Raw genomic sequence first — 26994 nt, forward strand, 5'->3', positions numbered from 1 at the left:
TGGCTCAAGGAGAGGAAACGGAGTGCAGCTATGAGTGACGTTTTGAAGAGAAGCAAGCTTGCTAGAGACGAACATTCCGGGAGAAAGCCATTTTGAAACCAGAACTTTGGAGCAGACGCCAGCCACGTGCCTTCCCAGCTAACAGAGGTTTTCTGGATGCTACAGGCCATCCTCCAGTGACGGTACTCGATTACTGATGTGTTACCTTGGACACTTTATGGCCTTAAGACTAACTGTATAGCCAAAAAAACACCCTTTTTATAAAAGCCAATCCATCTCTGGTGTTTTGCATTCCACAGCATTAGCAAACTAGAACAACCTGTAAAAACAGATTCATTTCTTTTAATTTTTCTACTATCTCCTGTCTGGCTCTTTCTTCAATCTCCCATTTATATTGTTCTACTTGACCATGTTCTGGCATATTCATTTCTACATGACTTTTGAGGTTCACTACTTCTTGTTCCAACTTCTTCTTATTCTTCTCCAGGTTTTTACAATTCTTTTCTATTGCTCTCACAGACAGTAACTCCTGTCAAAGATCTTGATTTTTTGCATCCAGATATAGACATTTTGAAGATGCAGTTTCAAGTTTTGCTGTAAGATCATCAATCTGCATGAAAGAATAATACAATTTGCTATTGAAGGAAGTAGGCTGAGAACAGTCTAACTCACACCAACATCAAATTTGAAATATATTCAACTGCAATGAAATGTTATTTGTACTGTCATAGATTCTTAGAGTAAGGACAGTTGAATTACACAGAAAATCAGGAACAAGGTTCAAAATACAAGGAATCAAAAAAATAAATTCTTTACCCTCGTCATCTTTGCCACACAATTTTGTACTTGATTTTATACTGTCTTTCATTTTATTATGATTGTTTCATGTCTTTCCTTCTTAAAATGACTATAAGTCATCTTCAGGCAGAAAGATTCTTATTACTCCCTTCTCCAACCTAATGCCCCATAACTTGTATGACATTTTAAGGACAAAAGATACTCACATCCTATTGAGTCATTTGGCTCTGAGACAATAAATGGCTTTCAGAAAAAGATTTGGAAAATAAGACTCTACTTAATGAATCTTGTACAATATGGATTCTAATGCTATAATGTAAAAGTTTTATGCTAATTTGAATAGTATTCCAAAGAGAAATGTTTCTCAGAGTTAAGGAGCAATCACACTTTCCAGTATAAAACTTTAGTGGGATGATCCAGACTTTTTTTTTTTTGAACTAGGAAATGCCTTAATTCAATAGCACTATCTAGTAATCCTTGGTACTATCTACAAAATAAGGGAGCATACTAAACAACAACAAAACTTGCTGGAATTTCAGTTGTACTGAGTTGGGAAGAGTCACTTTCTTTTAGATGTAATAATCATTTGACAAGAAAAGGTCAGTGGATTTGGTAGTTTTAAAATACATCTACAAATTCTTTGATAATTCTGCCACAAAAAGGGAGAACTGATTTCCTCCCATTGGAATAGACTGGCTTAAGGAACTAGTTTCTAACAAATAAAATGTGGTGAAACTGCTACATGACTTCCAAATTAGGCAAAACATGTGATATCTTCCATTTGACTCTCTCTCAAGGGGGAAACCTGCCCTTAGAATCGAGCCACCAAGCTGTGAGGAAGCCAGAGCCACATGGGGAGTCCTCCCCTAGATGAGCCAGCTGCCTGCCCCAGCCAAGGTCCCAGACAAAGGCCAGCACCGACTGTCACACATGTGAATGAACCAGCCTTGAGAGGATTCCAGCCCCAAGTCTTCAAGTCAACACATATGATGCCAAGTGGGTAAGAAATGAGCTGGCTAAACTGCACCTTCATGAACAAAATAAATGTGGTGGCCTTGAGCCACTAAATTTTGAGGTGGTTTACTATGCAGCAGTAAATTGCTGGCATAGACATTGATGCTAAATGTGGGGTGCCATCATTAAAAACAAGAAAACCCCTAAAACACATAGGAGTGGCTTTGGGACCAGGAGGGAGAGAAAAGCTGAAAGCAACCAGAGAAGGGGATGACTGAAAACCAAAAGGGCATCAAAGAGATGGTTAGTCGAGGTCTGATGGCTGCTGAAGTGGCTGACAGTAACGGCTTAAAGGCAAATGAAGAAAATGATACTGAACAGTGAAGGAAAAGGGATTCTTGCTACATTGTAACTTAAAAATAATAGAGGAGAGAGGGCGGGGCAAGATGGTAGACTGGTGAGCTGTATGTTTTAGTTACTCCTCCAGGAAAGTAGGTAAAAAGCCAGGAACTGCGTGGACTGGACACCACAGAGCAATCTGTCTTTGGGCATACTTCATACAACACTCATGAAAACGTGGAACTGCTGAGATCAGCGAAATCTGTAAGTTTTTGCGGCCAGGGGACCCGCGCCCCTCCCTGCCAGGCTCAGTCCCGGGGGAGGAGGGGCTGTCAGCTCCAGGAAGGAGAAGGGAGAATTGCAGTGGCTGCTCTTACCGGAAACTCATTCTACTGATTCAAACTCCAACCATAGATAGACTGAGGCCAGACACCAGAGACTCTGAGAGCAGCCAGCCCAGCAGAGAGGAGACAGGCATAGAAAAAAAACAACACGAAAAACTCCAAAATAAAAGCAGAGGATTTTTGGAGTTCTGGTGAACACAGAAAGGGGAAGGGCGGAGATCAGGCCTTGAGGCGCATATGCAAATCCCAAAGCAAGGCTGATCTCTCTGCCCTGGGCACTTTTCCTTAATGGCCCTGGTTGCTTTGTCTATTAGCATTTCAATAACCCATTAGATCTCTGAGGAGGGCCGTTTTTTTTTTTTTTTTTTTTTTTTTTTTTTAAATCCTTTTTGCTTTTTCTAAAACAATTACTCTAAGAAGCTCAATACAGAAAGCTTCAAAGAATTGAAATTTGGGCACGTCAAGTCAAGAGCAGAACTAAGAGAGCTCTGAGACAAAAGGCAATAATCCAGTGGCTGAGAAAATTCACTAAACAACACAACTTCCCAAGAAAAGGGGGGTGTCCGCTCACACCCACCATCCTGGTGGACAGGAAACACTCCTGCCCATCGCCAGCCCCATAGCCCAGAGCTGCCCCAGACAACCCAGTGTGACGGAAGTGCTTCAAATAACAGGCACACACCACAAAACTGGGCGTGGACATTAGCCTTCCCTGCAACCTCAGCTGAATGTCCCAGAGCTGGGAAGGGGGAGCAGTGTGAATTAACAGAGCCCCATTCAGCCATCATTTGAGCAGACTGGGAGCCTCCCAACACAGCCCAGCAGCCCAGAACTGCCCTGGGGGGACGGCACTCACCTGCGACATAGCACAGTCATCCCTCAACAGAGGACCCGGGGTGCACAGCCTGGAAGAGGGGCCCACTTGCAAGTCTCAGGAGCCATACGCCAATACCAAAGACTTGTGGGTCAGTGGCAGAGACAAACTGTGGCAGGACTGAACTGAAGGATTAGACTATTGCAGTAGCTTTAAAACTCTAGGATCATCAGGGAGATTTGATTGTTAGGGCCACCCCCCCCTCCCCGACTGCCCAGAAACACGCCCCACATACAGGGCAGGCAACACCAACTACACACGCAAGCTTGGGACACCAATTGGGCCCCACAAGACTCACTCCCCCACTCACCAAAAAGGCTAAGCTGGGGAGATCTGGCTTGTGGAGAACAGGTGGCTCGTGGACGCCACCTGCTGGTTAGTTAGAGAAAGTGTACTCCACGAAGCTGTAGATCTGATAAATTAGAGATAAGGACTTCAACTGGTCTACAAACCCTAAAAGAACCCTATCAAGGTCAGCAAATGCCACGAGGCCAAAAACAACAGAAAATTATAAAGCATATGAAAAAACCAGACGATATGGATAACCCAAGCCCAAGCACCCAAATCAAAAGACCAGAAGAGACACACCTAGAGCAGCTACTCAAAGAACTAAAGATGAACAATGAGACCCTAGTACGGGATATGAAGGAAATCAAGAAGACCCTAGAAGAGCATAAAGAAGACATTGCAAGACTAAATAAAAAAATGGATGATCTTATGGAAATTAAAGAAACTGTTGACCAAATTAAAAAGATTCTGGACACTCATAGTACAAGACTAGAGGAAGTTGAACAACGAATCAGTGACCTGGAAGATGACAGAATGGAAAATGAAAACATAAAAGAAAGAATGGGGAAAAAAATTGAAAAACTCGAAATGGACCTCAGGGATATGATAGATAATATGAAACGTCCGAATATAAGACTCATTGGTGTCCCAGAAGGGGAAGAAAAGGGTAAAGGTCTAGGAAGAGTATTCAAAGAAATTGTTGGGGAAAACTTCCCAAATCTTCTAAACAACATAAATACACAAATCATAAATGCTCAGCGAACTCCAAATAGAATAAATCCAAAAAAACCCACTCCGAGACATATACTGATCACACTGTCAAACATAGAAGAGAAGGAGCAAGTTCTGAAAGCAGCAAGAGAAAAGCAATTCACCACATACAAAGGAAACAGCATAAGACTAAGTAGTGACTACTCAGCAGCCACCATGGAGGCGAGAAGGCAGTGGCACGATATATTTAAAATTCTGAGTGAGAGGAATTTCCAGCCAAGAATACTTTATCCAGCAAAGCTCTCCTTCAAATTTGAGGGAGAGCTTAAATTTTTCACAGACAAAGAAATGCTGAGAGAATTTGCTAACAAGAGACCTGCCCTACTGGAGATACTAAAGGGAGCCCTACAGACAGAGAAACAAAGACAGGACAGAGAGACTTGGAGAAAGGTTCAGTACTAAAGAGATTCGGTATGGGTACAATAAAGGATATTAATAGAGAGAGGGAAAAATATGGCAAACATAATCCAAAGGATAAGATGGCCGATTCAAGAAATGCCTTCACGGTTTTAACGTTGAATGTAAATGGATTAAACTCCCCAATTAAAAGATATAGATTCGCAGAATGGATCAAAAAAAATGAACCATCAATATGTTGCATACAAGAGACTCATCTTAGACACAGGGACACAAAGAAACTGAAAGTGAAAGGATGGAAAAAAATATTTCATGCAAGCTACAGCCAAAAGAAAGCAGGTGTAGCAATATTAATCTCAGATAAAATAGACTTCAAATGCAGGGATGTTTTGAGAGACAAAGAAGGCCACTACATACTAATAAAAGGGGCAATTCAGCAAGAAGAAATAACAATCGTAAATGTCTATGCACCCAATCAAGGTGCCACAAAATACATGAGAGAAACATTGGCAAAACTAAAGGAAGCAATTGATGTTTCCACAATAATTGTGGGAGACTTCAACACAACACTCTCTCCTATAGATAGATCAACCAGACAGAAGACCAATAAGGAAATTGAAAACCTAAACAATCTGATAAATGAATTAGATTTAACAGACATCTACAGGACATTACATCCCAAATCAACAGGATACACATACTTTTCTAGTGCTCACGGAACTTTCTCCAGAATAGATCATATGCTGGGACATAAAACAAGCCTCAATAAATTTAAAAAGATTGAAATTATTCAAAGCACATTCTCTGACCACAATGGAATACAATTAGAAGTCAATAACCATCAGAGACTTAGAAAATTCACAAATACCTGGAGGTTAAACAACACACTCCTAAACAATCAGTGGGTTAAAGAAGAAATAGCAAGAGAAATTGCTAAATATATAGAGACGAATGAAAATGAGAACACAACATACCAAAACCTATGGGATGCAGCAAAAGCAGTGCTAAGGGGGAAATTTATAGCACTAAACGCATATATTAAAAAGGAAGAAAGAGCCAAAATCAAAGAAGTAATGGATCAACTGAAGAAGCTAGAAAATGAACAGCAAACCAATCCTAAACCAAGTACAAGAAAAGAAATAACAAGGATTAAAGCAGAAATAAATGACATAGAGAACAAAAAAACAATAGAAAGGATAAATATCACCAAAAGTTGGTTCTTTGAGAAGATCAACAAGATTGACAAGCCCCTAGCTAGACTGACAAAATCAAAAAGAGAGAAGACCCATATAAACAAAATAATGAATGAAAAAGGTGACATAACTGCAGATCCTGAAGAAATTAAAAAAATTATAAGAGGATATTATGAACAACTGTATGGCAACAAACTGGATAATGTAGAAGAAATGGACAATTTCCTGGAAACATATGAACAACCTAGACTGACCAGAGAAGAAATAGAAGACCTCAACCAACCCATCACAAGCAAAGAGATCCAATCAGTCATCAAAAATCTTCCCACAAATAAATGCCCAGGGCCAGATGGCTTCACAGGGGAATTCTACCAAACTTTCCAGAAAGAACTGACACCAATCTTACTCAAACTCTTTCAAAACATTGAAAAAAATGGAACACTACCTAATTCATTTTATGAAGCTAACATCAATCTAATACCAAAACCAGGCAAAGATGCTACAAAAAAGGAAAACTACCGGCCAATCTCCCTAATGAATATAGATGCAAAAATCCTCAACAAAATACTTGCAAATCGAATCCAAAGACACATTAAAAAAATCATACACCATGACCAAGTGGGGTTCATTCCAGGCATGCAAGGATGGTTCAACATAAGAAAAACAATCAATGTATTACAACACATTAAAAACTCGAAAGGGAAAAATCAATTGATCATCTCAATAGATGCTGAAAAAGCATTTGACAAAATCCAACATCCGTTTTTGATAAAAACACTTCAAAAGGTAGGAATTGAAGGAAACTTCCTCAACATGATAAAGAGCATATATGAAAAACCCACAGCCAGCATAGGACTCAATGGTGAGAGACTGAAAGCCTTCGCTCTAAGATCAGAAACAAGACAAGGATGCCCGCTGTCACCACTGTTATTCAACATTGTGCTGGAAGTGCTAGCCAGGGCAATCCGGCAAGACAAAGAAATAAAAGGCATCCAAATTGGAAAAGAAGAAGTAAAACTGTCATTGTTTGCAGATGATATGATCTTATATCTAGAAAACCCTGAGAAATCAACGATACACCTACTAGAGCTAATAAACAAATTTAGCAAAGTAGCGGGATACAAGATTAATGCACATAAGTCAGTAATGTTTCTATATGCTAGAAATGAACAAACTGAAGAGACACTCAAGAAAAAGATACCATTTTCAATAGCAACTAAAAAAATCAAGTACCTAGGAATAAACTTAACCAAAGATGTAAAAGACCTATACAAAGAAAACTACATAACTCTACTAAAAGAAATAGAAGGGGACCTTAAAAGATGGAAAAATATTCCATGTTCATGGATAGGAAGGCTAAATGTCATTAAGATGTCAATTCTACCCAAACTCATCTACAGATTCAATGCAATCCCAATCAAAATTCCAACAACCTACTTTGCAGACTTGGAAAAGCTAGTTATCAAATTTATTTGGAAAGGGAAGATGCCTCGAATTGCTAAAGACACTTTAAAAAAGAAAAACGAAGTGGGAGGACTTACACTCCCTGACTTTGAAGCTTATTATAAAGCCACAGTTGCCAAAACAGCATGGTACTGGCACAAAGATAGACATATAGATCAATGGAATCGAATTGAGAATTCAGAGATAGACCCTCAGATCTATGGCCGACTGATCTTTGATAAGGCCCCCAAAGTCACCGAACTGAGCCATAATGGTCTTTTCAACAAATGGGGCTGGGAGAGTTGGATATCCATATCCAAAAGAATGAAAGAGGACCCCTACCTCACCCCCTACACAAAAATTAACTCAAAATGGACCAAAGATCTCAATATAAAAGAAAGTACCATTAAACTCCTAGAAGATAATGTAGGAAAACATCTTCAAGACCTTGTATTAGGAGGCCACTTCCTAGACTTTACACCCAAAGCACAAGCAACAAAAGAGAAAATAGATAAATGGGAACTCCTCAAGCTTAGAAGTTTCTGCACCTCAAAGGAATTTCTCAAAAAGGTAAAGAGGCAGCCAACTCAATGGGAAAAAATTTTTGGAAACCATGTATCTGACAAAAGACTGATATCTTGCATATACAAAGAAATCCTACAACTCAATGACAATAGTACAGTCAGCCCAATTATAAAATGGGCAAAAGATATGAAAAGACAGTTCTCTGAAGAGGAAATACAAATGGCCAAGAAACACATGAAAAAATGTTCAGCTTCACTAGCTATTAGAGAGATGCAAATTAAGACCACAATGAGATACCATCTAACACCGGTTAGAATGGCTGCCATTAAACAAACAGGAAACTACAAATGCTGGAGGGGATGTGGAGAAATTGGAACTCTTATTCATTGTTGGTGGGACTGTATAATGGTTCAGCCACTCTGGAAGTCAGTCTGGCAGTTCCTTAGAAAACTAGAGATAGAGCTACCATTCGATCCAGCGATTGCACTTCTCGGGATATACCCGGAAGATCGGAAAGCAGTGACACGAACAGATATCTGCACGCCAATGTTCATAGCAGCATTATTCACAATTGCCAAGAGATGGAAACAACCCAAATGTCCATCAACAGATGAGTGGATAAATAAAATGTGGTATATACACACGATGGAATACTACGCGGCAGTAAGAAGGAATGATCTGGTGAAACATATGACAACATGGATGAACCTTGAAGACATAATGCTGAGCGAAATAAGCCAGGCACAAAAAGAGAAATATTATATGCTACCACTAATGTGAACTTTGAAAAATGTAAAACAAATGGTTTATAATGTAGAATGTAGGGGAACTAGCAGTAGAGAGCAATTAAGGAAGGGGGAACAATAATCCAAGAAGAACAGATAAGCTATTTAACGTTCTGGGGATGCCCAGAAATGACTATGGTCTGTTAATTTCTGATGGATGTAGTAGGAACAAGTTCACTGAAATGTTGCTATAGTATGTAACTTTCTTGGGGTAAAGTAGGAACATGTTGGAAGTTAAGCAGTTATCTTAGGTTAGTTGTCTTTTTCTTACTCCCTTGCTATGGTCTCTTTGAAATGTTCTTTTATTGTATGTTTGTTTTTTTTTGTTTTCTTTTTAACTTTTTTTTTTCATACAGTTGATTTGAAAAAAGAAGGGAAAGTTAAAAAAAAAAAAAAAGAAAAAAGACAAACAAGGAAAAAAAAAAAAAAAAAAAAAAAAAAAACGATGTAGTGCCCCCTTGAGGAGCCTGTGGAGAATGCAGGGGTATTCGCCTACCCCACCTCCATGGTTGCTAACATGACCACAGACATAGGGGACTGGTGGTTTGATGGGTTGAGCCCTCTACCATAAGTTTTACCCTTGGGAAGACGGTTGCTGCAAAGGAGAGGCTAGGCCTCCCTGTATTTGTGCCTAAGAGTCTCCTCCTGAATGCCTCTTTGTTGCTCAGATGTGGCCCTCTCTCTCTGACTAAGCCAACTTGAAAGGTGAAATCACTGCCCTCCCCCCTACGTGGGATCAGACACCCAGGGAAGTGAATCTCCCTGGCAACGTGGAATATGACTCCCGGGGAGGAATGTAGACCCGGCATCGTGGGATGGAGAACATCTTCTTGACCAAAAGGGGGATGTGAAAGGAAATGAAATAAGCTTCAGTGGCAGAGAGATTCCAAAACGAGCCGAGAGATCACACTGGTGGGCACTCTTACGCACACTTTAGACAACCTTTTTTAGGTTCTAAAGAATTGGGGTAGCTGGTGGTGGATACCTGAAACTATTAAACTACAACCCAGAACCCATGAATCTCGAAGACAGTTGTATAAAAATGTAGCTTATGAGGGGTGACAGTGGGATTGGGAATGCCATAAGGACCAAACTCCACTTTGTCTAGTTTATGGATCGATGTGTAGAAAAGTAGGGGAAGCAAACAAACAGACAAAGGTACCTAGTGTTCTTTTTTACTTCAATTGCTCTTTTTCACTCTAATTATTATTCTTGTTATTTTTGTGTGTGTGCTAATGAAGGTGTCAGGGATTGATTTAGGTGATGAATGTACAACTATGTAATGGTACTGTAAACAATCGAAAGTACAATTTGTTTTGTATGACTGCGTGGTATGTGAATATATCTCAATAAAATGATGATTAAAAAAAAAAAAAAAATAATAGAGGAGAGAGGTGAGCTAAAGAAAGATTGTTAAACATCAAGGACCCTGGACTTACTGGGATCAAATATCTGTTTCTCACTCATAGGATCTCCGCATGTCAAATGATGCTAAAATGAAGAAATGGCTTCTGGGCCAAGATCAAATCCAGGGTGCTGTTACGAAAACATAGTCCAAAGATGAAGCCAAGACACTGCCTGTAAAACCCTGTAAGACCTCCAAAAGATTTAAGGTAATACCTAAATTCTTCTAAAGATCTTGAGGGTGTAAGAATCTTAAGGGCACTGTCCTACAACAGTATCACAAGAAACCAAAGGTGGAGAAGAGCTTGTCTCAAAAAGATACATGAGGGTGATTCTCTAATGGAATGAACCCCCAATAAAATTCATAGGAAATTCACAAAGTTTTTATGAGAAACAGAATTTGGAAGGAAAAGATGCCTTGAATTGCTAAAAACATTCTAAAAAGAAAAACAAGGTGGGAGGACTTAAACTTCCTGACTTTGAAGCCAACTATAAAGCCACAGTAGTCAAAACAGCATGGTACTGGCACAAAGACAGACATATTGATTAATGGAATGAAACTGAGAATTTGGAAATAAACCCCCAGATGTTTGGACAACTGACCTTTGATAAGGTGCCCAAACCCACTGAACTGGGACATAACAGTCTCTTTAACAAATTGGGCTGGGAGAACTGGATATCTATATCCAAAAGAACGAAAGAGGACTCCTCCCTCACAACCTGTATAAAAATGAACTCAAAGTGGATCAGAGACATCAATATAAGAAACAGTACCATAAAACTCCTAGAAGATAATGTACAGAAACATCTTCAAGACCTTGTATTAGCAGGTTGCTTCTTAGACCTTACACCCAAAGCACAAGCAACAAAAGAAAATACAGATAAATGGGAACTCCTCAAAATTAAAAGCTTCTATATGTCAAAGGAATTTGTCAAAAAGGTAGAGGCAGCCAATGCAATGGGAGAAAATATTTGGAAACCACATATTTGATAAGAGAGTGATATCCAGCATATATAAAGAAATCTTACAATTCAATGACAGTACTACAAACAACCCAATTATAAAATGGGCAAAGGTATGAAGACATTTCTCTGAAGAAGAAATACAAATAGCTAAAAGAAACACATGAAAAAATGTTCATCTTCACTAGCTATTAGGGAGATGCAAATTAAGACCACAGTGAGATACCATCTCACACCCATTAGAATGGCTGCCATTAAACAACCAGGAAACTACAAATGCTGGAGAAGATGTGGAGAATTTGGAACTCTTATTCATTGTTGGTGGGACTCTATAATGGTACAGCAATTCTGCAAGACAGTCTGGCAGTTCCTTAGAAAACTAGATACTGATTTACCCTTCAATCCAGCAATTTCACTTCTTGGTATATACCCAGATCTGAAAGCAGTGACACGAACAAATATTTGCACACCAATGTTCATCACAGCATTATTCACAATTCCCAAGAGATGGAAACAATCCAAATGTCCTTCAACAGATGAGTGGATAAACAAAATGTGGTATATACACACGATAGAATACTACGCAGCAATAAGAAGGCACAAGGTCGTGAAATATATGCCAACGTGGAAGAACCTTGAAGACATAAAGCTGAGAGAAATAAGCAAGGCACAAAAAGAGAGAGATTGTATGTTACCACTAATGTGAACTCTGTGAAAAATGTAAAATAAATGGTTTATGTTGTAGAATGTAGGGGACCTAGTGATAGCAACTAGTGACGGGGGAACGATAAATCTAACAAGAACAGATAAGTTATGGAGGGTAATCTTAATGTTATGGGAATTCTCAGGAACGACAATGGTTTATTAATTTCGGTAGGAACATGTTGTAAGCAATGTAGTTATTTTAGGTTATTTGATTTTCTTATTCCTTTGGTTAAGGTTTGTCAATTTTCTTGGGGTATGCTAGGAACATGGAAGCAATGTAGTTATTTTAGGTTATGTGTTTTTCTTATTCCCTTGTTTTGTTTGAAAAGGTTGTTTTGTTGTTTGTTTTAATTTTTCAATAAATAAAGTTTAAAAAAAGTAAAAAATAATAAAAGAAAGAAATATGTCTTAAAAAAATAGAGAAATAGAAATGGAGTAGCACCAACACTGCTTGTTAGCTTGGACTAAGAGGAACCAAACACACACACACACACACACACACAGAAGCCTTTGGACTTGGAAGTTCTACAGGGAAGAAGCAGGCTGAGAAAACTACTCAGCTGCAAACACAAGTCATTTCTTATGAGACAAAAAGGTGGGGAAAGAGCCAAGATGGTACAGCAAAGCGCTATGGAGAATCATTCCCATAATTAGGTTGACTGACGCCTAATCAAAGAAATGGCAACATATACCTGGCTGTATTTCAGAATTACTATGGACTAGAGACTCCTGTGAGTCCCTTATTTTTCTTCTTTGTGAATGGGAGGGTTATTAGCAGTTTAGAAGAATGATGGATATGCGGGTAACAAATAATTTGTCCCTTTAGTTCTTAAGTGCTCATAGCAACAAGAACTGTCTGCAAGGGATAATTTGACTAAGGTACCACATACCCCTCTGGACTTGGTTAAGATGGGGAGATGGACTTTGAGCCTGAGCTGGAGGACATAAGAATTGAGATTGTGGAGGGGATTGGGTAAAAATGACTATTTTTCATGTGGGAGCATTTAATACATGTTCGTAAGTTCTTTGATATCCATCCCATTAAAAAGGCAGACTATTGGACAACTTACATCACTTTGCTTCTGATGAATGAGATGTGGAGGAAGTGATTCTGTGTGACTTCTAAGGCTAGGTGAGAAAAGGCAATAAAGCTCTGCCTGGCCCTCTTTCTCAAGATGCCTGTCCTTGGAACCCAGCCTCCACGTTGTGAGGTTAGACATTCCACTACACACTGACTTTTTAATATTACATAAGACAAATAGTAATAAGCAGGATAACTAGGAAACAGTTCTCATAAAGTCTGATTTGGTATTGGCATAAGGATTAGACATATGTATCAATAAAATAGAACTGAGAATCTATTAATAAAATCTCACATTTACAGTCAATTGATTTCCAGCAGGGATGCGGTGGTGGTTGGAAGCTATATGTTTTCCAGAAAAACATGTTCTTAAAGTTAATCCATCCCTGTGCAGGTGAACCCATTGTAAGTAGGATGTTTTGCTGAGGTTACTTCAGATAGGATGTGGCCCACCTCAATCAGAATGGGTCTTAATCCTATTACTGGAGTCCTTTATAAGAATGAAATCCAGAAAAAGAGAAAGTCACAGGAAGCAAGAAGCTGAAAAGAAAGTCAAAAGAGAAGGAATAAATGGGAACTCCTCAAGCTTAGAAGTTTCTGCACCTCAAAGGAATTTCTCAAAAAGGTAAAGAGGCAGCCAACTCAATGGGAAAAAATTTTTGGAAACCATGTATCTGACAAAAGACTGATATCTTGCATATATAAAGAAATCCTACAACTCAATGGCAATAGTACAGACAGCCCAATTATAAAATGGGCAAAAGATATGAAAAGACAGTTCTCTGAAAAGGAAATACAAATTGCCAAGAAACACATGAAAAAATGTTCAGCTTCACTAGCTATTAGAGAGATGCAAATTAAGACCACAATGAGATACCATCTCACACCGATTAGAATGGCTGCCATTAAACAAACAGGAAACTACAAATGCTGGAGGGGATGTGGAGAAATTGGAACTCTTATTCATTGTTGGTGGGACTGTATAATGGTTCAGCCACTCTGGAAGTCAGTCTGGCAGTTCCTTAGGAAACTAGAAATAGAGTTACCATTCGATCCAGCGATTGCACTTCTCGGTATATACCCGGAAGATCGGAAAGCAGTGACACGAACAGATATCTGCACGCCAATGTTCATAGCAGCATTATTCACAATTGCCAAGAGATGGAAGCAACCCAAATGTCCTTCAACAGATGAGTGGATAAATAAAATGTGGTATATACACACGATGGAATACTACATGGCAGTAAGAAGGAACGACCTTGTGAAACATATGACAACATGGATGAACCTTGAAGACATAATGCTGAGCGAAATAAGCCAGGCACAAAAAGAGAAATATTATATGCTACCACTAATGTGAACTTTGAAAAATGTAAAACGAATGGTTTCTAATGTAGAATGTAGGGGAACTAGCAATAGAGAGCAATTAAGGAAGGGGGAACAGTAATCCAAGAAGAACAGATATGCTATTTAATGTTCTGGGGATGCCCAGGAATGACTATGGTCTGTTAATTTCTGATGGATATAGTAGGAGCAAGTTCACAGAAATGTTGCTATATTATGTAACTTTCTTGGGGTAAAGTAGGAACAGGTTGGAAGTAAAGCAGTTATCTTAGGTTAGTTGCCTTTTCTTACTCCCTTTTTATGGTCTCTTTGAAATGTTCTTTTATTGTATGTTTGTTTTTTGTTTTGTTTTGTTTTTTCATACAGTTGATTTAAAAAAGAAAAAAAAGTTAAAAAAAAAAAAAAGGAAAAAAATATGTAGTGCCCCCTTGAGGAGCCTGTGGAGAATGCAGGGGTATTGGCCTACCCCACCTCGATGGTTGCTAACATGACCACAGACATAGGGAACTGGTGGTTTGATGGGTTGAGCCCTCTACCATAGGTTTTACCCTTGGGAAGACTGTTGCTGCAAAGGAGAGGCTAGGCCTCCCTATAATTGTGCCTAAGAGCCGCCTCCCGAATGCCTCTTTGTTGCTCAGATGTGGCCCTCTCTCTCTACCTAAGCCAACTTGAAAGGCGAAATCACTGCCCTCCCCCCTACGTGGGATCAGACACCCAGGGGAGTGAATCTCCCTGGCAACGTGGAATATGACTCCCAGGGAGGAATGTAGACCTGGCATCGTGGGATGGAGAACATCTTCTTGACCAAAAGGGGGATGTGAAAGGAAATGAAATAAGCTTCAGTAGCAGAGAGATTCCAAAAGGAGCCGAGAGGTCACTCTGGTGGGCACTCTTACGCACAATTTAGACAACCCTTTTTAGGTTCTAAAGAATTGGGGTAGCTGGTGGTGGATACCTGAAACTATCAAACTACAACCCAGAACCCATGAATCTCAAAGACAAGTGTATAAAAATGTAGCTTATGAGGGGTGACAATGGGATTGGGAAAACCATAAGGACCACACTCCACTTTGTCTAGTTTATGGATGGATGAGTAGAAAAACAGGGGAAGAAAACAAACAAACAAACAGACAAAGGTACCCAGTGTTCTTTTTTACTTCAATTGCTCTTTTTCACTTTAATTATTATTCTTATTATTTTTGTGTGTGTGCTAATGAAGGTGTCAGGGATTGATTTAGGTGATGAATGTACAACTATGTAATGGTACTGTGAACAATCGAATGTACGATTTGTTTTGTATGACTGCGTGGTATGTGAATATATCTCAATAAAATGAAGATAAAAAAAAAAGATAAATGTAAGAAAATGGGAATCAGAAGGGACTATTTAGGCCTGTGTTTCATTTCAAGTTAATCTTTGCAAATAGTGAGGACTGAGACTCATTTTTTGGGCATATGTATATTTAATTGTTCTATAACCATCTTTTGAAGACAGTCCTTTCTCTGCTGAGTTGCCTTTGATTCTTTGTCAAAAATCAATGAACCATATATATTTGGGTCTAGTTCTAGACACACTTCTGTTCTGTTGCTCCTTATGACTTTCCTTCAGCCAGTACCACACTGTCTTGATTATTGGAGCTTTATTTATAGTAAGTTCTTGAAATTAGGTAGTGTGAGTCCTTCAGATTTATCTCTTTCAGAATTTTCTTCTGTATTCATATAAGGACCTTATGTGGAAAGTCCTTTGTACTTGTGTGTAAGTTTTAGAAATAGCTGATCAATTTCCATAAAAAAAGCCTGCTGAGATTTTGATAGGGATTGTATTAAATTTATAAATCAATTTTTGGAGAATTGACATGTTAACAATATTGAGTCTTCTGATCCATGGACATGGTATATGTCTTGATTTATTCAGACTTTCTTTATTTTTTTTACTAGAGATGTTTTGTAGTGTTAAGTGTATCGGTCTTGCACATATTTTGTTAAATTTATTCCTAAGTATTCCATGATTTTTGATGCTATTGGAATGTTATTTTTTTAAGTTTCAATTTTTAATTTTTCTGTGTTACAACATAGAAATATATCTAATTGTTGTGTAGTACCCTTATATCCAGTAATTGTGCTGAACTAACTCATTATTCTCTACAGCAAGATTTCTTGGGGTTTTCTGCATAGATGATCATGTCATCTGCAAATAAAGGCAGTTTTCCATTAAAAAAATAAAAAAAAAGAGAGAGAAGGAAGAGCCCAGGAGATGCCACCATGGAACTTGCCATGTGACAGAGGAACCAAGGATCACCGGCAGCCAGTCGCAAAGAGCCAGTCTTCAGGGAGAAAGCATTGCCTTGGTGATGCCTTGATTTGGACATTTTCCCAGCCTCAAAATCATGAGCAAATAAATTCCCATTGTTTAATCGATGCATTTCATGGCATTTGCTTAAGCAGCCTAGGAAACTAAAACAGGTGCCAAGACCATTTGATGGAGAAAAAACAGTCTTTTTACTATTAGTGTTCAGACAACTGGATATTCACTTGCAAAAGAATGAAGTTGGATCCCTAAACCTCACACCATATATAAAAATAAATTCAAAATATGAGAGTTAAATTTAAGAGCTTCAACTATAAAATTCTGAAAAGAAAATACAGGTGTAAATCTTCATGACTTTGGATTCAGGAATTTTTTCTTAAATATGACAACAAAGCACAAGTAACCAAAGAGATGAACTGGTTTCATCAAAATTAAAAACATCTGTGCCTCAAAGGACAGCATTAAGAAAGTGAAAAGGCAAGCCTCTGAATGGGTGAAAATATTTGCAAATATCACATATTTGATAAGGGATTTGTATCTAGGATATATATATATATATTTCTTACACCTCAATAATAAAAAACAACCCAATTAACAAATGGGCAAAGGATTTGAATACACAGTTCTCCAAAAAAAAGTCATACAAATGGCCAATAAACACATTAAACACATGAAAAGCTTTTCAATTTCTTTAGTTGTCAGGGAAATACAAATCAAAAGCACATGAGATGCTACTTCACACACCCACTAGGATGTCTATAATCAAAAAAGACCTGATAAGAACAAGTTGTGGGCAAGGATGCTACTGGAAATGTAAAATGGCCCTATTTAATAATCCTAGCTCATTTCTACAGGCATCTGCAGAAAATCCCTCATTACTTCTGAACAGCTTCAGTTAAGGGTACTTTTACAAAATTTTCACTTTCTGACACCTTAATAGATTACTGGATGACACTGTAAGGGGATATCTTCTGACAGTTTCATTCACAGAAAACTCCTTATCAACATATTACCATGTCATTTGTATGAAGAGTACGCTGATAAAATGAGGCTAATTTATATGAAGTATAGAAAAAGATAATTTTCAATGCTTCTTCAGCCATGAGAAGGCTTTCTAGACCAGTCAGCATAAATGTCCCACTTCCCTGGGGAGGTATTATCTGTACAATGGAATTCCAAGAATCTAGCTATTTTGAATTGAACCAGTTAGTAGGATCCTCTACCTCTTTGCTCCAACTTAATACTCATGATGCAACCTTCTGATCTTCATTGACAGGGAGCCTCTTGTATAAGGGAGAGCATGAACTAATTCATTGACAGGAGAATGCTATTCTGCTTGGTAAAAGAGTTAGAAAAAAGATAGATAGAGTTATAAAAAAGATAAATGGGTATCCAGATTACATACCAACCTTTTCTGAGTTTTGATTTTATTAAATCCTTGAAGAGCTGATGAACTCAGGCGCACAGGTAAAAATTAGTTTCTGAACATGCAATGCTAGGAGTACTATGCAGTTCTGTAGGACCCTGTTTGAGCAGCCATTTCTACTTTCTCACTGCCAACCACCTCTTTTCTTTTGTAAAATGTAGCAATGAGAAATTACATTTAATGACCTAGTACTCATTCCTAATCAGGTGTAGAAATTATAATGCTAAACGCAATTCAATCTCAAAATCCCCATAAATCAAGAGTTTTAACCACATGAGAAACTCAGAATTCTACATGAAGCCATTACTAAAATCTCTTAGAATTGAAAAAATATATTATAAAATATTACTTTTAGACTATCACAGTCTTTTTTACTAAAATCTTACTAACAAAATCATTAATTTTATGACTTTAGCTAACATTCTCTAAAGAGTAATGAGGAATTATACCAATGTCAGTAGTATCAATATGAATTCAGTAACTATTTTATATCAGTGAGATTTTCATATTGTCCACAGTAGTATTATAAACTACTACTAGAGAATCAGAATTTCCTTTTAAATATGACAGAAATTAAGGGACTGACTTACCGAATTTGTTCCCAACAGGTTTTTCTGAAGCTGTTCAATTTTGCCTGTTTGCCCTTTGATTTTAACTTTTAACTTGGTGTTTTCGATTTCAAGCCTAAAATGTATATTTTAAAATAACCATTCTTACACATATATTTAAAGAATACTACATAATTTCTGAACTAACACCTGAGAGTGTAATTACATAAATTCTTAAAATTTTAAATAGTAGATGGTCTGGCAATTATGCCATACTTCTAGATGTGATTTTTATAATACGGACAATGTATAAAAATTATGCATTTCAAAAGAGTTCGAAGCTAAAATTTTTCCTTGGCTTCATACAGAGGTGTTTATTATCATAAGCTATATAGTTTTGATACTATTATGCTTATTGTTCTATAAATACTCAAGTTATTTTCTGGGCTGCTTTAAATCATACTTCTGCATGTGATTCTGTGTCTTCTCAGCACATCGTACTGCCTCTATATGTCGATCCTGTGCTTCTTGCAACTGAAACAAAAAATAAAAGAAAACACTTTACTGAAAATCTAGCAAACATCCAGCCACTACCTGTTGTGGTAACTAAAATTTTATTGTATCACAGCTATGCCTGTTAATTGGAATATTATTTCTGGCAACTTGCATGCTGTAGCAGACATAAGTACTATAGTTGAGACTGAGACCTTATGATCCACAAAGCTGAAAATATTTACTATCTGGCCCTTTAAAGAAAAGCTTACCAATTCCAGCTCTAGTAATAAAAGACAATATTATTCTTGTTTTTGAGATATATTTTATCAGCTAAATTCTCAAATTCACAGAGTAGTAGAATGGGGAAAGATAGGAAGTTACATTTTTAAGCATTTTTTTTAATTTCAATTACCAACTTATCACTTATAATTTTAAATATTCACATATGTAAAAGACCATGGCAGTGATTATAAAAGATAACATGCTACTTTAGGTGACAACCAGATGTTTCACAGAATAGTTTGAGAGGCATAAGTTAGACTGTTAGGGTGTAAACACAACCCAGATTGCCTGAGTCTGAATCCCAGCTCCACCAGTTACCAGCTGTGCGACCTTCAGCAAATTACTTAAAATCCACGTGTCTCAGTTTCTTCATCTGTAAAATGGAGATAAGAATAACATCTACCTCATTGGGATGCTGGGAAGATTAAATTAGGGAATATATGCGAAGTACTTAGAAGAGTCCCGGACCCAGAGCAAGCCATATATCAGTGTTTGCTAGTAGCACTGTTATTGTTAATATATTTATGTTCTAATAAAATTTGGTATATTAGGCAAGTGGCCTGCCAATGGAAACATTCTCCTATACATGTTACAATTAATCACTTTTCATTATACCATTGAAAAGTGGCAGCAAATCAGGAGCATGAGGCCCAGAAAAAGTCCCCAGTGTTTCATAAAATTTTCACAAATCCCACTAGCCAAGAGTACCTTCTTCCTCATAAAATAATTTTTAAGTTACGCTCATGGGTTAAAATGCAGGTAGCACCTCCTGGAACATGGCAACATAGAGAAGTGTAGAATTTAGTTAGTCCTCTAAATCAACTAGCGAATAGCCATGAACAACGAGTAAATGGTCTGGAACTGCTTGGGGACAACTGTGACTGCCTAGACATCGAACACCTGCCCAGAATGGCTGAGATTGCAGCATAAAAGCTATAATTAAAAACTGTGGATCCATGCCAAAAACCCCATTCCCCCGAGGCAGGCTAAACTGCAAAACATCGCTGCGGGAGGAAGCAGCAGTCCCTGTCAAGAGCATGTGAATATAGCTCAACCTAGCTCCAACGGGGGTTTTAATTAACAAATGTGGACTGCTGAATACAAGCTACAAACACACACAAACCCCAAAGAAACAGCAAAGTACCCTGAGGTCACTCCCAGTGAAGAGGAGGTGGGGCTGATGGAAAAAAAAAATACAGAGGATTTTGGAGATGACTGTGCTTAAAATACTCCAAAAAGCGTGTGCCCCAAGAAAAGGAGCACAGAAGACCAGGCACTATCTGGATGACAGGTGAAACTGGGGAGCTGGAGACTGGCTCTGAAAAGGGGCTTTTATTCCCCTTTGTTTTCCTCTCTCAATCTGAGTGGCTCAGTGGAGAAAGCCTCAGGTATTTTCAATTCTCAGCATTCTGACTCTGGCAGGGGTGGAATTAACAGACTCAGAGAGACAAGGGAGTAATTCAAATGCAAAGGTTAACTCCCCAGGGGGTATATCTTCCCTGAGAGGAAGGAGGTGGGGCCCAGCTCTACTGCCTACCCTCCCTTCAGAACTCAGAGCACAGGGCCTGGGGGAAAACAGTCAAAACAGAAACAACCTGAGCTGAGAGAACTAAAGGGACCACACCTCTTTACACCAGTCAGAAGCAACACGTTGACAGGAGCCACCTGCTGGGCAGGTCAGGAAAAGTACAGTGGCTAGAGACCTCATAGGAAAGTCTGTCAATCTTCTAAGACACACCCTCAGGGAAACCTGATACGGAATATTGCCCCCTCCTGAGACTTGAGCCCCTTCTGGCCTAGGAAAATCTGATTGGAGTAATCAAGGAAACCTGATGCCTAGACAACAGAAAACTACAAATAACATTAGGAAAAATGAAGATATGGCCCAGTCAAAGAAACACACTTACACTTCAACTGAAATAGAGGAAATGAAACAACTAATTATTAATCAAAGAAATCTCCTAAAACATTCCAAAAATCAAATCAATGAGTTGAGCAAAGTGATGGCAAAAGATATGAAGGATATAAAGAAATCATTGGGCGACTATAAGGAAGAACTTAAAAGTTTGAAAGAACAACAGGCAGAACCTATGAAAATAAAAGGCACAACACAAGAGATGAAAAACACAATGGAGATATACAATAGCAGATTTTAAGAGAGAGAAGAGAACATTCAGGAATTGGAGAAGAAGACACCTGAAATCCTATATACAAAAGAACAGATAGGGAAAAGAATGGAAAATAAGAGCAATGGCTCAAGGAATTGAATGACGACATGAAGCACATGAAAGTATGTGTCATGGGTGTCCCAGAAGGACAAGATAAGGGAAAAGGGGAAGAAGCAATAATAGACGAAATAATCACTGAAAATTTCCCGTCTCTGATGAAAGACATAAAATTACGGATCCAAGAAGGCAGCTGTGCCGGTTTGAATGTATTATGTCCCCCAGAAAAAGCCGTATTCTTTGATGCAGTCTTGTGGGGCAGGCATAATAGTGGGGATTAAGGTGGACCGTTTGGATTAGGTTGTTTGCATGGAGATATGCCCCACCCAGCTGTGGGAGGTGACTCTGGTGGGATACTCCCATGGAGGTGTGGCCCCACTCATTCGGGGTGGGCCTTGATCAGTGGAGCCTTATAAATGAGCTGGCTCAAGGAGAGGAAACGGAGTGCAGCTGTGAGTGATGTTATTTGAAGAGGAGCAAGCTTGCTAGAGAGGAATGTCCTGGGAGAAGCCATTTTGAAACCAGAGCTTTGGAGCAGACGCCAGCTGCCTTCCCAGCTAACAGAGGTTTTCCGGAAGCCATTGGCCATCCTCCGGTGAAGGTACCCGATTGCTGAGGTGTTACCTTGGATGCTTTGTGGCCTTAAGACTGTAACTGTGTAGCCAAATAAACCCCCTTTTTATAAAAGCCAGTCCATCTCTGGTGTTTTGCATTCTGCAGCATTAGCAGACTAGAACAGATTTTGGTACCAGAGAAGTGGGGTGCTTTTGCTGCTGTGTTTGCAAATACCAAACATGTTGGAACGGCTTTTCAAATGGATAGGGGGAAGATTCTGGAAGAATTGTGAGGAGCTTGATAGAAAAGGCCAAAACTGCTTTAAAAGGACTCTTTGTGGAAATATGGACTCTAAAGATACTTCTGATGAGGCCTTGAACAGAAATGGTGAATGTGTTGTTGTAACCTGGAAGAAAGGTGATCTTTGTTTTAAAGTGGCAGAGAATTTGGCAAAATTGAGTCCTGGTGTCATATGGAAGGAAGAATCTGGAAGCAACAACCTGGAATACTTAGCTGAGGAGATCTCCAGACTACATGTGGAGGATGTATCCTGGCTTCTCCTTGCAGCTTATAGTAAAATGCGAGCAGAGAGATAAACTTAGAACTGAACTCTTGGGTTCAAAGAAACCAGAAGCTGATGGCTTGGAAAATTATGAGCTTCCAGGGGGTGGAATCCCAGAAGCTACAGCCCAATGTGAGGATGTAACCAAACATGGAACCCAGCCGCCATTTCAGTACAAGCCAAGATTGGAGATGGAATTATCCAGAAAGGATTTGTGGAAAGTCCTATTGTCTAACGGCTTTGACCCGTGTGCTTCATGCAAAGCCAACAGAATTTTTGCGAGATCTTTATAGACAGAGCCATTGCTGGTCTGGACTGGAGGAGACAGACAAGGAAAAAATTAAAGGAAAAATCTCTTCAAAGACAGAGCCATGGAGGTTGAGGTCTGGAGTCAGGAGGTCTACAGCTGGGAGAACGGAGCAGCCCACATGCATGGAAAGGGTGAGTTTGCCCTGGAGGTCGAGGGTGGGCCTTCCACCTCGATGCTCCGGAAGAGTTTTGCCACCCCAGGCCCCAAAGAGGGTGGAGCACATTCCCAGGGAATTGGGGAGAGCCTGGCTGCCACCACACTGTTCTCAAGGGGTTGAGCGTGTGCCCCGGAGATGGAAGGGAATCCGGGAGCTGCCCCAATGTTTGAGGAAGGTGGGGCCGAGAAGGTGGTCTCCCCAATGTGTGGGTATGTTGGAGCACTCACCTAAGTGTTTGGAGAGGAAAGGGCTGCCACAAAGGCCCTTAGGAAGGGTTAGACTCCCGCTCTCTCAAGCCCCAAGGATGCCACGTTGTTCTGTTAATGACTCTCAGACTTTGAAATCTAATGGAGTTTGTCCTGCAGGTTTTAAGAACTGTTTTGGTCCTGTTAACCCTGTTTTCCTTACTGTTTCTCCTTATGGCAATGGAAATGTTTATCCTATGAATGTCCCTCCTTTGTATATTGGAAGCATATAACTTGTTCTAAGTCCACAGATCCAAGCTAAAGGAAAAGTATGCCTTAGGACTGACCACGCCTATATTTGATTTTGATGGGATTTTGTACTTCGCTTTTGTTACTGAAATGATTTAAGTCTCTGTGGTATTGTGGGATGAATGTATTCTGTATTTGGAAAGAATATGATTTTCTGGGGTCCAGGGGGTGGAATGTGCTGGTTTGAATGTATTATGTCCCCCAGAAAAAGCCGTATTCTTTGATGCAGTCTTGTGGGGCAGGCATAATAGTGGGGATTAAGCTGGACCATTTGGATTAGGTTGTTTGCATGGAGATAAGCCCCACCCAGCTGTGGGAGGTGACTCTGGTGGGATACTCCCATGGAGGTGTGGCCCCACCCATTCGGGGTGGGCCTTGATCAGTGGATCCTTATAAATGAGCTGGCTCAAGGAGAGGAAACGGAGTGCAGCTGTGAGTGATGTTATTTGAAGAGGAGCAAGCTTGCTAGAGAGGAATGTCCTGGGAGAAGCCATTTTGAAACCAGAGCTTTGGAGCAGACGCCAGCTGCCTTCCCAGCTAACAGAGGTTTTCCGGAAGCCATTGGCCATCCTCCGGTGAAGGTACCCGATTGCTGAGGTGTTACCTTGGATGCTTTGTGGCCTTAAGACTGTAACTGTGTAGCCAAATAAACCCCCTTTTTATAAAAGCCTATCCATCTCTGGTGTTTTGCATTCCTCAGCATTAGCAAACTAGAACAGCAGCATACCCCAACCAGAATAGATTTGAATAGACCTACACCAAGACACTTATTAATCAGACTATAAAACGTCAAAGACAGAGAATCCTGAAAGCAGCAAGAGAAAAGTGATCCATCATATACAAGGGAAGCTTGATAAAACTATGTGCAGATTTCTCAGTAAAAACCATGGAGGAAAGAAGCCAGTATTGTGATATATTTAAGATACTGAAAGAGAAAAACTACCAACCAAGAATTCTATATCCAGCAAAAGTGTCTTTCAAATATAAGTGGGAATTTAAAACATTTTCTGACAGACAATGAGAGTTTGTGAACAAGAAACCTGCTCGACAGAAAACAGTAAAGGGAGCACTGCAGACAGATAGGAAAAGACAGCAGTGAAGAGGTTTGGAACACAATTTTGGGTGATCGTAGCACAACAATGTGGGTACACTAAACAAAGATGAGTGTGAGTACTGTTTAAAGAAGAAGGTTAGGGGCATGTGGGACACCAGAAGGAAAGAGGGAAGGTGAAGACTGGGACTGTATAACTTATGAAACCTACAGTGGTCAATGATTATGATAAAATGTACAGATATGTTTCTGTATGAGAGAGAACAAACGAATGTCAACCTTGCAAGGTGCTGAAAAGAAGGTGGTGCTGGGGAAAAATACAATAAATGGAAACCAGAGACTATAGTTAACAGAAATATTGTATCATGCTTCCTTTAATGTAACAAAGGCAATATAACAAAACTAAATGCCTATAAGAGGGGGATATAAGAGAGGGGCATGGAATTCTTGGCACTGGTAATGTTGACTGACTCTTTTATTGTACTTTATTTTTATATTTTCTTTTGTTGCTTTTTAGCTGACATTTTCTTTTCTTTCTTTTTCTTTTGTCTCTCTACCTTTTTTGACTCTTCCTTCTTTGTGGAAGAAATAGAAATGTCCTTATATAGACAGTTGTGGTGGTGGTGAATGCATAATTATGTGATTATACAGGGAACCGTCAATTGTTTACTTAGGATGGAATGTTGGGGCATGAACAAAACCATCTGAAAAAAAATGGGTTGATGGATGAATCTTGAGGACATTATATTGAGTGAAATAAGTCAGACAAAAATATTGTATGATCTCACTGATAGGAACTAATTATAATATGTACACTCATAGACATGAAATATAGGCTACCAGGATATCAAATTTGGCTAAAGAATGGGGAGAAGTTGGATAATATGACCAGAATGTTTATCTAGGTTGAACTTATGCATTTGGAAATAGACAGTGGTGACGGTAGCAAGTTATTGTGGGAACAACTAACAATGCCGAATGGTGTGTGAATGTCGTAGAAAGGGGAAGTATAAAGTCATGTATGTCACCAGAAGAAAAGTTGGGAGGTTAAAACATGGGAATGTATAACACAGTGAATCTTGTGGTGGGTGATGTCTGTGATTAACTATACAAATATTAGAAATTTCTCTCATGAACTAGAACAAATGTATGACACTATAAGTAGAAATTAATAACAGAGGGGTATATAGGGAAAACTGCTGTACCTATTGAAAACTATGTACTACAGTTATTAATATTTTAACATTCTTTCATCAACAGTAACAAATGTACTATACCAATACTCTGACTCAATTATGGATGGGGGTGGTTTGTGTATATGGGAGGATTTGAGTTTTCTTTTGTATTTTTATTTCTTTTCTGTAGTAATGATAATGTTCTAAAATTGAAAAAAAAATTGTGGTGATGAATGTACAACTGTATACTGGTACCATGAACAACTGACTGTACACTTTGGGTGACTGGTATGGGAATATTCTGAATAAAATTGAATTAAAAAAATAGCATCTTCTGGAGTTGAGAAGTTAGTGTATAACTGACATGACCTTTAGTGGCACACTCAAGCAAATGACTAGGATTGCTAAATCAAGGTTTCCAATCAATTCAGTTCCAGCAACTGTGAATGCCGGGCTGCTTTAGCAGATACTCTGCTGGGAAGATTGAGGTTATATACTATGTCATGTAAGAAGTCAGTTCACAGAGCTTACAGTTGCTAGATGGTGTAAAGTAAATCCCAGTTCTGACTGCATACCGAAAGAAGTCAAATTTGGAATTTTCTTCATATTGACAAAAAAAAAGGATATGCATTTGTTTGAACACTTCTCTTCTGTTGGATTAAATGTTTTCAATTTTATGTGTAATTGCTTAAATTATTGCTTAGAATAAAGAGAATAAAAAGTTTATGATACCAACATCTCAAAGATACCCTATAGGAATCTAAAAGGCAGATGCATGAAATATAATGATAAATAAATGGTTTTGAACTCAAATATATAAATATGTAATTTGTGACAAAAACTACATAAAGGTAGGAGGACAGAGGGTATATAAGAACTTAAGTTCATATCAAAGAAAACAAGATTTTTATATATTTAGGATGCTAAATTTAAGATCCATAGTAACTATAAAGAAAATATCAGAGAATATGCAAACTCATAGAGGAAGAAAGTAGAGTACAGATTATGACAGGTGGGACCAGAGGCAATGGTGAGAAAATGCAAAATGAATGTAGCGTTTGTTTGGGGTGAACGGAAAGTCCTAGAAAGGATTGTGATGAGAGTATTAAAACATTGTGAATGTGATTAATCCCACCGAATGGTATGCTGGGGAGGGGTTGGGTGGGGAAGATCTGTGTTGTATATATGTTGCTGAAATTAAAAAATAAAGACACTAAAGAGATAAGGACAGTTAAATCC

The 26994-nt window shown here is 38.8% G+C and overlaps 1 pseudogene; it reads right to left on the reverse strand.

Annotated features, from left to right (window-relative positions):
- Window positions 1–242: 242 nt before the first annotated feature.
- The window catches only part of LOC119535244, a 74455-nt pseudogene continuing 47703 nt past the window's right edge, over window positions 243–26994 (reverse strand).

This window comes from Choloepus didactylus, chromosome 5 (assembly GCF_015220235.1).
Source record: "Choloepus didactylus isolate mChoDid1 chromosome 5, mChoDid1.pri, whole genome shotgun sequence".
NCBI classification, from domain to species: domain Eukaryota; kingdom Metazoa; phylum Chordata; class Mammalia; order Pilosa; family Megalonychidae; genus Choloepus; species Choloepus didactylus.